This window comes from Bos javanicus, chromosome 15, assembly GCF_032452875.1.
Source record: "Bos javanicus breed banteng chromosome 15, ARS-OSU_banteng_1.0, whole genome shotgun sequence".
NCBI lineage: Eukaryota > Metazoa > Chordata > Mammalia > Artiodactyla > Bovidae > Bos > Bos javanicus.
The window spans coordinates 29509944-29523053 of record NC_083882.1 but is presented as its reverse complement, the minus strand read 5'-3'; the positions used below and the strand labels follow the sequence as shown (position 1 = coordinate 29523053).

The 13110-nt window shown below is 41.8% G+C and overlaps 1 long non-coding RNA gene across 1 annotated transcript in view; it reads left to right on the top strand.

Moving 5' to 3' along the window:
* The window catches only part of LOC133261181 (uncharacterized), a 28638-nt gene extending 26810 nt beyond the window's left edge, over positions 1–1828 (top strand). The window contains exon 3 of the long non-coding RNA XR_009741039.1: positions 1650–1828. This is a non-coding gene — a long non-coding RNA (uncharacterized LOC133261181). The remainder of the gene's footprint in view (positions 1–1649) is intronic.
* The last annotated feature ends 11282 nt before the right edge of the window (positions 1829–13110 follow it).

Below are 13110 nucleotides of genomic sequence, written 5' to 3'. Positions count from 1 at the left end.
AATGCACACCCATAGGTGCTGTGACAGTTCTAAGGCTGAACATAAAAAGCCAAAAAGTGGGCAGTGGCCCGGTTCCTGGAAATTCCCAATCATTCCCCCAAATAGTTAAAATAATCTTTCCACTTTTTAGCCTATGGAATTACCCAGCCCAGAAAAACTAACCACTCTGGCACCCGGAAGCCTCACGCCTTCTGAGTCTGCTGACACTCTGTCTGTGGAGTGTGTGTATCCCTGAATAAACTTGCTTTCATGTTGGTATGGCTTGCTCTTAAATTCTTTCCTGTGTGAAGCTGAGGACCCTTACTTGGCGGCCTGCCCCAGGAACTCACCCAAGACCTGGGACATGACCACCATCCTCTTGTGCCCCATTCTCTTACAACATTTGAGTGCCTATAATGGATGAGTTATGTTCTAGGAGCCGAGGATACAGATGTGAACCAACAGAAGAAGTCCCTACCTTAAAGAATTTGGAAATAGATTTGATTTTATTAAAGGTTCTAGGAGAATTCTCTTTCCTTTCATCCTACCCAAACCACTTCTGAAAAATCAGATCTGTGCCTGTCTTCAAAACTTCTCATTCCATGGGACTGCCCCAGTGGTCCAGTGGTTCACTCCTTGCTTCCAGTGCAATGGGTGCAGTTTCCATCCCTGGTCAGAGAACTAAAATCCCACATATTGTGTGGCCAAAAAAGGAAACAAAACAGAAACAACCCCCTGAAAGAGCCCCATGATAACATAAATAAAAACCATATTAAAAAAAAACAAACTTCTCTTCCCTCCCCAATTCTCCAGAATTTCTCTTAGATTATGGGGTAAATGGGCTTTCCAGGTGGCACTAGTGGTAAAGAGCCCACCTGTCAATGCAAGAGACATAAGAGACTCGGGTTTGATTCCTTGGTTGGGAAGATCCCTGGAGAAAGTGATGGCAACCCACTGCAGTGTTCTTGCCTGGAGAATCCTATGGACAGAGGAGCCTGGTGAGTTACAGTTCATAGGGTCGCAAACAGTTGGACGCGACTGAAGCAACTTAGCACATGCACACAAGCGTGAGCTAAATAGTGACTAGTTCTAAATTTCTTTCAGTGCCCTAGGAGTAATCTATTGGGGTTTGGAGTCTTTAAAACACAAAGAGGTTCACTTATTATCTTTCCCGTATCTCAGACTTCAATTCACATTTAACTCCATTGTCTTTAGTGGCACTTTAAATAGGAGATGCATGTTTTTCTGTCTGCCACTTGCAAATCTGGAACCTTATGCCTGAGCACTAGTTAGTGATCCTCTTCTTCTAAATACTTTTAAAAAACAGCTTTATTAAAGTATGATTCATATACAGTTCAAAGGGTTTTTCTGTTTAAAGTATATAACTCAGTATTTCTTAGTATATTCACAGTGATCTAATTGTATATTCACAGTGATCTAATTTTAGAATGTTTTCCTCTCCCCTTAAAGAAATCCCATACCTATTAGTAATCAGTCCTAAGCACCTTTAAAGTGGCTCTATGACTGTCCTTAGCTGGTTTTCTCAGGCCTCATGCTAGGAGTGGTCTTCCTCCCCGGCTTCAGTGTCTCTAGGACAGCACCCGTAACTGGTGCACACGTTCCCTCATATGCATATTTGAACTTGCCCTTCTTCTGTTTTCTTCCCTTAGGATCATAGTGGATGTTTTCTTCACAATATCCAGCCCACCTCCCCCACTTATGCAGCAGCAAACATACGTTGGAGTTCCCGCTCCTGGTGAAAAGAGATTCTGACTAACCTGCGCTTAAAATCTTTACTTCCTCTGTACTTTTCAGTTACATGAGTCAATAAATTTCCTTTATTAAGTCAGTTTGAGTGGGATTTTTTAATAAAACTGATTATGGGATCCTACTTACCTTATTCACATTAATTTTTAACAGCTTTATTGATATAGAATTTTTTAAGATACAATTTATGTACATATGATCCGTCCATTTAACGTGTATACACAGATGGATGGTTTTTAGTATAACCACAAAGTTGTGTGACCATGACCAGAATGAATATTAGAATACTTTCATCACTTTTAACAGAAACCCTGTATGCAGTACCAGCCACTCTCCATTTCTACCTGTGGTGGACTTCTGACTTCCACAGCTACAAGATAATAAATGGCAGTGACAGAAAGTGAATAAGCAAATTAGAAAGAATGACATTTACAATTCTTCTCTAGAGAAATGTCTATTCAAGTCTTTGCTCATTTTTCAACTGGATTATTTATCTTTTTATTGCTGAGTTATAAGAGTTCCTGGCTTCCCTGGTGGCTCAGATGGTAAAGAATCTTCCTGCAACGTGGGAGACCTAGGTTCAATCCCTGGGTCAGGAAGATACTCTGGTGAAGGAAATGGCAACCCACTCCAGTGGTCTTGCTGGGAAATCCCATGGACAGTGGTGCCTGGTGGGCTACATTCCATGGGGTTGCAAAGAGTCAGACACGACTGAGCGACTAACATTTTATAAGAGTTCTTTATATATTCTGGGTACAAGTCCCTTATCAAATAAATAATTTGTAAATATTTCCTCACATTCTGTGAGTTGTCTTTTCACATTCTTGGTCATGTTCTCTGATCCGCAAAATATTTAATTTTGATAAAATCCAATGTATCTATTTTTCTTTTATTGTCTGTGCTTTTGGTGTCATATTTAAGAAGATTTTGTCTAACCTAAAGTCATGAAGATTTACTTCTATGTTTTCTCAAGATTTTATAGTTTTAGCTCTTACATTTAGATCTATGATCCAGTTAAATTTTATGTGTGGTGTAAAAAAGGGGTCCAACTTTATTCTTTTGCATGTGGATATCCAGTTATCCCAGCATTGTTCATTGAAAAGACTATTCTTTCCCCCACTGAGTTGTCTTACCACCTTGTTGAAAACTGATTGGCCATAATAGGAAGAGTCTACTTCTGGACTCTCAAATCTGTTCACCTTATATGGTTCTCCTTATATCAGTATTACCCAGTCTTTTAAACTTTTTTTAACTTAATTAATTTGGCTGTGTCGGATCTCAGATGCTGCATGCAGGATCTTCACTGTGTTACGTGGGAGCGTTTGCTGGGCTCCAGAGCAGGTGGACTCAGTAGTTGTGGCACTTGGCCTTAGTTGCCCCATGCCCTGTGAGATCTTAGTTTCTCAACCAGACTGGAGCCAATCAAAAAAGATGTTCTACATCCAAAGATATAAAGAAGTCACAAGATGGTAGGAGGGGGCATACTTGTGATATAATAAAACCCATATTCCCAAGGTGGGCAACCCATAAACTCGTGGTGGTTTAGTCACTTCAATTGTGTCCAACTGTTGCCACCCCATGGACTGTAGCCTGCCAGGCTCCTCTGTCCGTGGGATTCTCCAGACAAGAATACTGGAGTGGGTTGCCATTTCTTTCTCCAGGGGATTTTCCTGACCCAGGGATTGAACCCAGGTCTCTAGTATTGCAGGCAGATCTTTGACTGACTGAGCTACGAGGGAAGCCCAGCTGGAAAACAATTATAATGCAGAACTTCTCCCATGGAAATTAGAGTTATGAGCCCCACGTTAGGCTTCCTAGCCTAGGGGTCTGGCATTAGGAGGAAGAGTCTCCAGGGCATTTGGCTTTGAAGGCTAGCAGGGCTTGATTGCAGGAGATTCTCAGGCCTAGGGGAAACAGAGATTCCACTCTTGGAGGGTGCACATAAAGTCTTCCATGCACAGAAACCCAGGGCAAAAGCACTGACCTCATAGGAGCCTAGGCCAGGCTGGTCTTGGAGGGTCTCCTGGGGAGGACCTAATTAAACTTAAAAACTTTTCACACAGCAAAGGAAATCATAAAGAAAATGAAAAACAACCTACAAAATGGGAGACAATATTTGCAAATGATACTACCAAGAGATTAATTTCCAAATATATGGTTTTTACAGCTCAATATAAAAAAATCTCAAACAACGCAATCAGAAAATGGGTAGAAGATCTAAATAGGCAGTTTTCCAAAGCAGATATGCAGATGGCCAACAGGAACATGAAAAGATGCTCCATCTTGCTAATTATTAAAGAAATGCTAACCCAACTACAATGAGGTATTACCTCTCTCCTGTCAGAATGTCCATCATCAGAAAGTCTACAAATGGGGGGTTCCCTGGATGCCTAGTGGTTAGGATTCCAGGCTTTCACTGCCATGGTCTGAGTTCAATCCCTGGTCGGAAGAACTAAGATCCCTCAAGCTGCAGAGCCCAGTCTAAAAAAAAAGAAGAAGAATTCCATTTTTCTCTATGCAAAAAGAAAAGTCTACAAATAATTAATGCTGGGGTAATAAATGTGGAGAGGGTGTGGAGAAAAAGGAACCCTCCTACACTGTTAGTGGGAATGTGAATTGGTGCAGCCACTATGGAGAACAGTATGGAGGTTCCTTAAAAAACTAAAAATAGAACTACCATATGATCCAGGGATCCCACTCTTGGGCCTATATCCAGAGAAAACTGTAATTCAAAAAAGATACATGTATTCCTACTTTCATAGCAGCACTATACACTATAGCCAAGACTTGGAAAAAAGCTAAATGTCCATCAACAGAAGAATGCATAAAGAAGATGTGGTGTGTGTGTGTGTGTGTACGTGTGCCTATATATATATATAATAAAATATTATTCAGCCATAAAAGAATGAAATACTGTCATTTATAGCAACATGGACCTATAGGTCATCATACTAAGTGAAGTAAACCAGATAGGGAAACACAAATATCATATGATATCATTTAATGTGGAATTCGGGGAAAAAAAAACAAAAAAAGATGCACATGAACTTATTTACAAAACAGAATAGACCCACAGACATAGAAAACAAACTTAGGGTTATCAAAGGGGAAGGGGGAGGGGGATGCTTAGGAGGATAGGATTAACAGATACACACTACTATATACATAATAGATAGACAACAAAGACCTACTGCATAGCATGGGGAACTACACTCAATATTTTGTAATAACCTATAAGGAAAAAGAAACTGAAAAAGAATCTCTATCTACCTGTCTGTCTGAATCATTTTGCTGTACCTGAAACTAGTACATTATAAATCAAAATACTTCAATTGAAAAATTAAAAAAAAAAAACACCAAAAATTAAAACAAGAAATCAAAGCATTTCCCCAATTTACTAGATACTATGCAAAGCATCTTTTCTAATGATTGCATTAATGTTCTACTGTGGGAATAAACTGAAATGTATTAAACCAGTTTCATTTTTTGGTACCTAAGATGTTTCTATTTTTTTCAGCCTCGTATATAACACTGAATATTTGAAAATAACTCTTTGTATATATTTGGATAATTTTTAGGATAATTTAACAGGAAAATACTTGATATGCATCACCAGATTATTTCTCTAAAAGCAGTATCAATTTGCCTTCCCATCAACAGGACATAAGAATAGCCTTTGCATTGCATGCTTGCCAGCACTGGATACTCTTTTTTTTTTTCTTTTCTTTTTTTAACTTTTGCAAGTTTTGATAGATAAAAAATGGTACCTGGTTTTAAAAATTTGCATCTCTTTTGTTATTAGTGAAGTTGTACATTTTCCCACGTGTCTTTTAGCCATGCATGTTTCCTCTTTTGTGAACTGTTCAAGTTCATTTACTTTTCAGGTGGGGTCCTTGACCAATTCTGACCAATTACTTTGGATCCTAACTTTCCTGTTCCTAACCACCCTCTTAACACACCTGGGTCATTTGCTCAGAATATACAGAAAGCGGCTTTCTAAATAAAGAGGATATTAAATACATAGATATCTAGAAATGGGCTTTTCTTTGTAAAGTGGAGAAATTGAAAAAGTGGGGTCAGAGTACAAATATCCATTTCTGAAAGGGCTATTAGCACTTTCTGACCAAATTCAACACCCTGAAAAGTTGACAATTGTAGCCTTGGGCAAAACACCATGGTCTTGAGAATTTCCATTCTTAAAAATCTCCAAATTTAAGTTCCCATTGTCTTACATACAACCTTAAATTTAAGTGCCTTAAGACTGTGGTGAAGATCTAAATGTGCTTCCCTGGTAGCTCAGACAAAGAATCTGCCTGCAGTGCACGAGACCCAGGTTTGATCCCTGGGTCAGGAAGATCTCTTGGAGAAGGAAATGGCAACCCACTCCACTATTCTTGCCTGGAAAATTCCATGGACAGAAGATCCTGGTTGCAAAAGGTCGGACATGAATGAGTGACTAACACACACAGAAAGATCTAAATGGTCTTGTATTTGGAAAAGATTTGGCATGGGGTGCCCTGCAAAAGTGAAGCAAAGTCATTATCTATTTATGCCCAAGGCAGGAAAAGAAAAACTAAACACAAACTGTCTTAGGACAGGTATGGTTTAAATATCAATAAGGATGAGCCAATTGTCAGCTGAGTGAGTTTCTGGCTCAGATCATTGAGAAAATCTGGTTATTTTGTAGGAAGAAATTGAGAATTCCTTGATAACTTTTTGGATATAATAAGCATGTCCTATGGGAGACTGGGATGGGTTAATTAATCTGGATTTCAGCTGGCCCGTGGAATGCAAAAGAGTATGATCTCAGAGGGCCGTGACATCATCACGTCATCCACCCATGGCTAAATTAGACCAGTCTATTAACATGCAGGAATTCTGGGCCTGAGTGGGAATCCCACAGAAGTCACACTACAACGTGAAGGTTAAGGGGGAATACCAGACCGGAACCTGACATTTCATTCTGCTTCCCTGGCAGGACCTTTTCAGAGAAACAAGAACTGAAATGTAGCTTGAGCTGGCATGCAAAGCAGGCCGCTATTTCAGTCTGAATCATGAGTAGGGGCCTCAGTGGGCCATGTGAAACTGAGGGGCAAAAGAAAGCCGAACACCAAGGCAGGAGCTGCACGTGATAAAAAAAAATTGAAACGGTCTGGGTGACCGGACAGTTCCAAGCATTAGCACCCTGGGAGCCGGGCCAGGAAGCAGAATTTTATAGCATTTCCTTTCTGGCTAGAATCGTGCACCAGTGGTATTCTCTCTCTCTTCTCTTTCCCAGGATTCCTGCAGTTACGCCCCTGATCTGCCGCAGGACTGCAGGACGGCAGGTCTCTGAGAACTGTTTGGCCATGTACTGCAGTGTTGCCACGTCACCTGGTGCTCTACCCCTCCCCCCGCCCAGCCCAGGGTCACAGCAGCCTGCGGGGTTGCCAAGGAGCTGGCATCACCCAGATCCAGAGGGCAGACCAGTGGCTGAGGTGGCCAGCCACGTCAGTTATCTGCAACCCAGAGTGTTTATGTTCCCTGCAGTCCAGCGACGCAAGAATCTGTCAACGGTCCTCATATTTATTCTGTTTTCTCGAGCCTTCAAGAACTGAAGAGCTGTCATGAGAACAAAGCAAAGAAAGCTCTGATGGGGAAAAGGTTCAGGCTGCCTTCTTGAATTACCTTTCCTGCCTTTTGCTGATAAGTTGTTTTCTTCCCTTCCTCCTGCGTGTCTCCCCTGATGGAAAGCCTTCCTTAACTGTGGCTAAGACCTGCTCACTCAGGTTCCTGTTCATCTCTCCTCTGACCATCAAAAAAGAGTTTTAATTCAAGGTCAAGTTACCTCCTAACCAGGGAAGCTGAAAGAGTGTTTAGAGAAAATAAATGGATTTTACTATTAGCTTAAGTTAACACACATGTCTTCAGTACATAGTAAGCTGGGAAAGACTGAAGGCAAAAGGAGAAGGGTGCGGGGGGCAGAGAATGAGAGGATGAGATGGTTGGATTCGATGGACATGAATTTGAGCAAACTCCAGGACATAGTGGAGGACAGAGGAGCCTGGTGTGCTGGAGTCCACGGAGTTGAAAAAAGTATGACATGATTTAGCAACTGAAAAACAACACATAGTAAGCACCAAATGTATTTAATTTAATTGATAATGTCATAGGGCTTCCCAGGTGGTGCTAGTGGTACAGAACCCGCCTGCCAATACAGGAGACATAAGAGAGTCAGGTTCAATCCCTGGGTCAGGAAGATCCCCTGGAGGAGGGCGTGGGAATCCACTCCAGTGTTCTTGCCTGGAGAATCCATGGGCAGAGGAGCCTACAGTCCATAGGGTCCACAGGCAGGCTACAGTCCACAGGGGAGCTACAGTCCATAGGGTCAGAAAGAGTCAGACATGACTGAGGAGACTTAGCACTCACATGAACTTGAGAGCCAAGGCAGTTTTAATTTTTATATTATCTATGCACACACCATTATTGAAATCCCGGGATCTTCATTTAGACGACCTAAATTTAACTCTAGGCTTTACCACTTAGCCCGTTGTGTCCTGGGCTTCCAGGTGGCTCAGATGGTAAAGAATCTGCCTGCAATGCAGGAGACCTGGGTTTGATCCCTGGGTCAGGAAGATCCCTGGGAGAAGGAGATGGTAACCCATTCCAGTATTCTTACCTGGAGAATTCCATGGACAGAGGATGTGACCTTGGACAATTCATTTCACTTCTCTGAACTGCTTATCACATGAAATGAAGATCCTAATCTGCCTCATAAGGCTTTTCAGAGCCTCTTTTCACAAGAGCCTCTTGTTCACACTTGTGAACAGTTAAGCAACAGCTGCATTACTATGTGTACATGTTATTTCATACCTTCTCTCTGTACACCTCTGCTTCGTGACCATGATCTCTATGAGGGTGGTGCCAGGCTCTACCACCTGAGTTGGTGGTTATCCAGCTGATTGATTCTACATACATCATGCCAAGAAAGCTGAGATACAGTCTCATGGTACTTGGGGTACCTTCCCAGGTGGCCCTAATGATAAAAAATCTGTCTGCAATGCAGGAGATGCCAGAGACACAGGTTTGATCCATGGGTCGGGAAGATCCCCTGGAGGAGGAAATGGCAACCCACTCCAGTATTCTTGCCTGGAAAATCCTATGGACAGAGGAGCCTGATGAGCTATAGTCTGTGGAGTTGCAAAGAGTTGGACACGACTGAGCATGTACACAGGAGAAAGGCCTGGACCGTTGATTTTGAGACACAGGATTAACATCTGCATAGTGAACCAAGCGTGCTACGTCAGGCCATGATACATAGTTGTGAAGTTTTAGGAAACTCAGTTGTTTAATTATTTGATTATTCACCCACATATCTACTGAACATCTGTTATGTTGGAAAACATACAAGTTCTCTTTCCACCTAAGCTTAGAGTTTCATTATTTAACCTAAAGAAATAATGGGGCAATTTAACTAATTTTCATTGGCAAGCATTTCAACTATATAAGGGAACATTGTGGTTTATTAAAATAAACCAGAACCCTTGAAGCTTAGCTCTTGAGAGAAAATATCTAGATAGAATAACTGGCTGACCAGGGTCTTGACTCTGTCCCAGGTTCCCCCTCCTTCAAGTTTCCTTTGTCTTTTTTTTTTTAATCGAACTATAGTTGATTTACAATGTTGTGTTCGTTTCTGTGCTATCAGTAGGACCTTGTTGTCTATCAGTTTTCCTGTGTCTTTGCTGTTTCCTCTCTAACCCTCTGGCCCAAGCATAGATTATAAATCTTTTGCGTATTGATGAAATCAGCCGGAGTACTCAACAAAATACTCTATTAAAAAAAAGTATGGGAGGGGCTTCCTGATGGCTCGGTGGTTAAGAATCCACCTGCCAATACAGGAGACACAGGTTCAATCCCTGGTCTGGGAAGAACCCACGTGCTGTGGAGCAACAGAGCCCATGCGCCACAACTATTGAGCCTGTGCTCTAGAGCCAGGGATTTGCAGCTACTGCAGCCTGCTCGCCCTAGAACCCCTGCTCCACAACAAGAGCAGCTACCGCAGTGAGAAGCCACACATTGAAACTAGAGCAGCTCCCGCTCGCCACGACAACAGAAAGCCGGCACACAGCAATGAAGACCCAGTGCTGCCAAAAATAAATAAATGGATTGAAAAAGAAAAAAAAAGAACAAAAGGACATTCTTAAAAACAATATGAAGCATCGTTATGACTTCGGACAATTGGTGGTATTTACTGAAGCCGATCACAGTCATATACATGCAAAGACTCAGCAGGTTCATTCCTAGGAATGTACCCAAGGTGCATTTTTTGTGTATATTTGTTCACTAAAACCATGTACTAGGACGATAATAGCAGTATTATGTGTAATAGCCAAATATTGGAAACAACCTAAATGTCCATGAGAAGTAGAATAGACAATTAGGGTATCTTTACACAATGGAATACTACACAGCACAACAAACTACAACTCTAGGTAAAAAAATGCGTGGAGCTCACCAACACAACATCAAGGGTTAAACCAGGCACAAAAGAGGATCTGCTGTGTGGCTCTGGTTATCTACATTTCCCACACAGAGGAATCTGGGGTGTTTGCAATCAAGTCATTGTCACTGGAACTAGTGACGACAAAGGGCACAGGTTGCTAGCCCTGGAGGGCGAGTAATGTTCTCTCTCACTGATTTAGGTTCTGGTTACAGGGGTGGAAACTCATTGAGGTGAATTCATTCATTCACTTATTACTTCTGCACTTCTATATATACAGTATATTTCAATAAAATGATTTTTAGAAAACGGTATAGAAGAGTCTGATTTCCTGATCCTTTTCTAGCTAACTCATGGGCTTGGTCTGAGTGATCTGTAACCCACTCAGACTGGGCAAATACCCAAGCACTTTGCATATGTTCCTGTTTCCTCTGTCCCCTGAACACTCACTGGGAGCAGGTGTGCTTTTATTTCCCACCACACAAGAGCTAATGTCTAGACAGTTGTGTCACCTTGGTGGCTTAGCTTTCTATCCCCCTGGGTCTTCTAGTCTGTTTCTGGTTCCCAAATGAGGGATTTTCCCGACCCCAGAAAATTGGCAGGACTACGGTGAATGATTCAATGAACGTGTGTGTGTGTGTGTGTTCAGTCGCTCAGCTATGTCCGACTCTTTGTGACCCTTTGGACTGTAGTCCACCAGGCTTCTCTTCCATGGGATTTTTCAGGCAAGAATACTGGAGTGGTTGCCATTTCCTTCTCCAGGGGATTGTCCCCACCCGGAACCGAACCTGTATCTCCTGTGTCTCCTGCGTTGCAGATGGATTCTTTACCCGTTAAGCCATCAGGGAAGCCTGATTCAATGAATAGGCGTATCTTTTGGGTGAGATCCCAGCCCCTGTATCTAAGCATGGCTATGCCCCTAATATGGGCTTCCCTAGTGGCTCAGTTGGTAAAGAATCTGCCTGCAATGCAGGAGACCCGGGTTCAATCCCTGGGTTGGGAAGATCCCCTGGATAAGGAAATGGCAACCCACTCCAGTACTCTTGCCTGAAGAATTCCATGGACAGAAGAGCAGGGCAGGGATCAAAAAGAGTCAGAAATGACTATGTGACTTTCACTTTTTCATGCCCCTACTATAGACACAATAATAAAGTAATCCTGTAATAAAATAATTATTGCATTCATGCCATAATTTCTCCCCTTTGTTAGGAAAGAAGCTTTATGAGGGCAGAAATTTTGTTTTATTCACTGCCTTATTTTATTATACTCATGGCTGCTATAGCCCTAGCACCAGAATAGTCCCTGGCACATAATAGACACTCAAACTGTTTTGGGATTTCCTTGGTGATCCAGTGCCTAAGACTCCCAGTACTGGGGGCCTGGGTTCAATCCTTCCTCAAGGAACTAGATCCCACCTGCTGCAACTAAGAGTTTACTTGCTACAACTAAAAAGATCCTGCATGCTGCAACTAAGACCTGGCACAGCCAGATAAACAAATAAAAGAAAATATTTTTAAAATGTTTTGAATGAAATAATTACTTTCAAAGAAAAGAAACATACACAGAGGATCAATGTGTGTTCTAGAATTAGACTGCTTAGGTTCAAATCCTAGTTCCACCACTTGCCAGCTATGAGATATTGGACAAATTATTTATTCCATTCATGCTTCATTTTTCTCATCTGTCAAATGGAGGAAGTACTAGTATATCTTTTTCTTAGAGTTACTATGAAGTTTAAAGAACACATGTAAATATCATGTATAGAAACAGCTTGGTGACCACTATGCCAAAAGTGGGCTTGTCCTATCTCTTAAAAATGCAAGAAAATTGAAGTATTCTGACCATCTGTGGGGAATACAATAGAATAAGTAATAAATAGAAATTTAATAAAAACAAAATAAATGAAGAAAACACATAAAAATGTTAAAATTCAAGATCCAAGCAAGATTCTTTTTGTAGGTACAGACAAATTTAACCTAAAATTTATATGGAGTCCTAGAGCTAAAGCTGAAGTTGCTCAGTTGTGTCTGACTCTGTGACTCCATGAACTGTAGCCCACCAGGCTCCTCTGTCCATGGAATTCCCCAGGCATGAATACTGGAGTAGGCTGCCATTTCCTTCTCCAGGGAATCTTCCTGATCCAGGGATTGAACCCAGGTCTTCCGAATTGCGGGCAGATTCTTTATCATCTGAGCCACCAAGGAAACCAGAGTTAAAACTAAGAGACTGAAAAAATGCAGACCACCAGGGCACTACTTATTCCTCCTGCTCTGATCTGCTCTCGTACCAGGTCTAATGAGTCCTGTGTCTGACTTCTTCAGAGGTCCCATTTGAACAGCCTTCCTACAGCAGTGTCCCAATCCAGGTGGCCAGGCGGAACTTGGCTAGACAAGACATTGACACAGTGGCCAAGTTTACTGGTGGTGTGGCTGCCATAATTGGTGCGGCTGGTTCAGGGGCCAGCTTTGGAAGTGTTTGGCTGTTTGATCATTGGTTATGCCAGAAAACTGTTTCTGAAGCAGCAGCTCTTCTGTTATGCCATTCTGGACTTTGCCCTGACTGAGGTTATGGGGGTTTTCTGTTTGAAAAACCCTCCTCATCCTCTTTGACACGTGAGGCTCCATGGAGATTACCTACCCACCCCTGCTTCTACAATTCCATGCCCGATGCTGGAGAGGGCTAAACTTTAACATTAAATACGATGTTTCTCTAAAACAAACAAATAAATAAAATAAAATTTATGTGAGTAGGCCAAGAAGCTAGAACAGTTAAAACAATTTTGAAAGAGTAAAGTGGGAGGAATCACCATCTTATGTTAAGGCTTATGGGCACATAGATAAATGGAACAGACCAGAAGACCCAGGAATAAACCCACACAACTATGC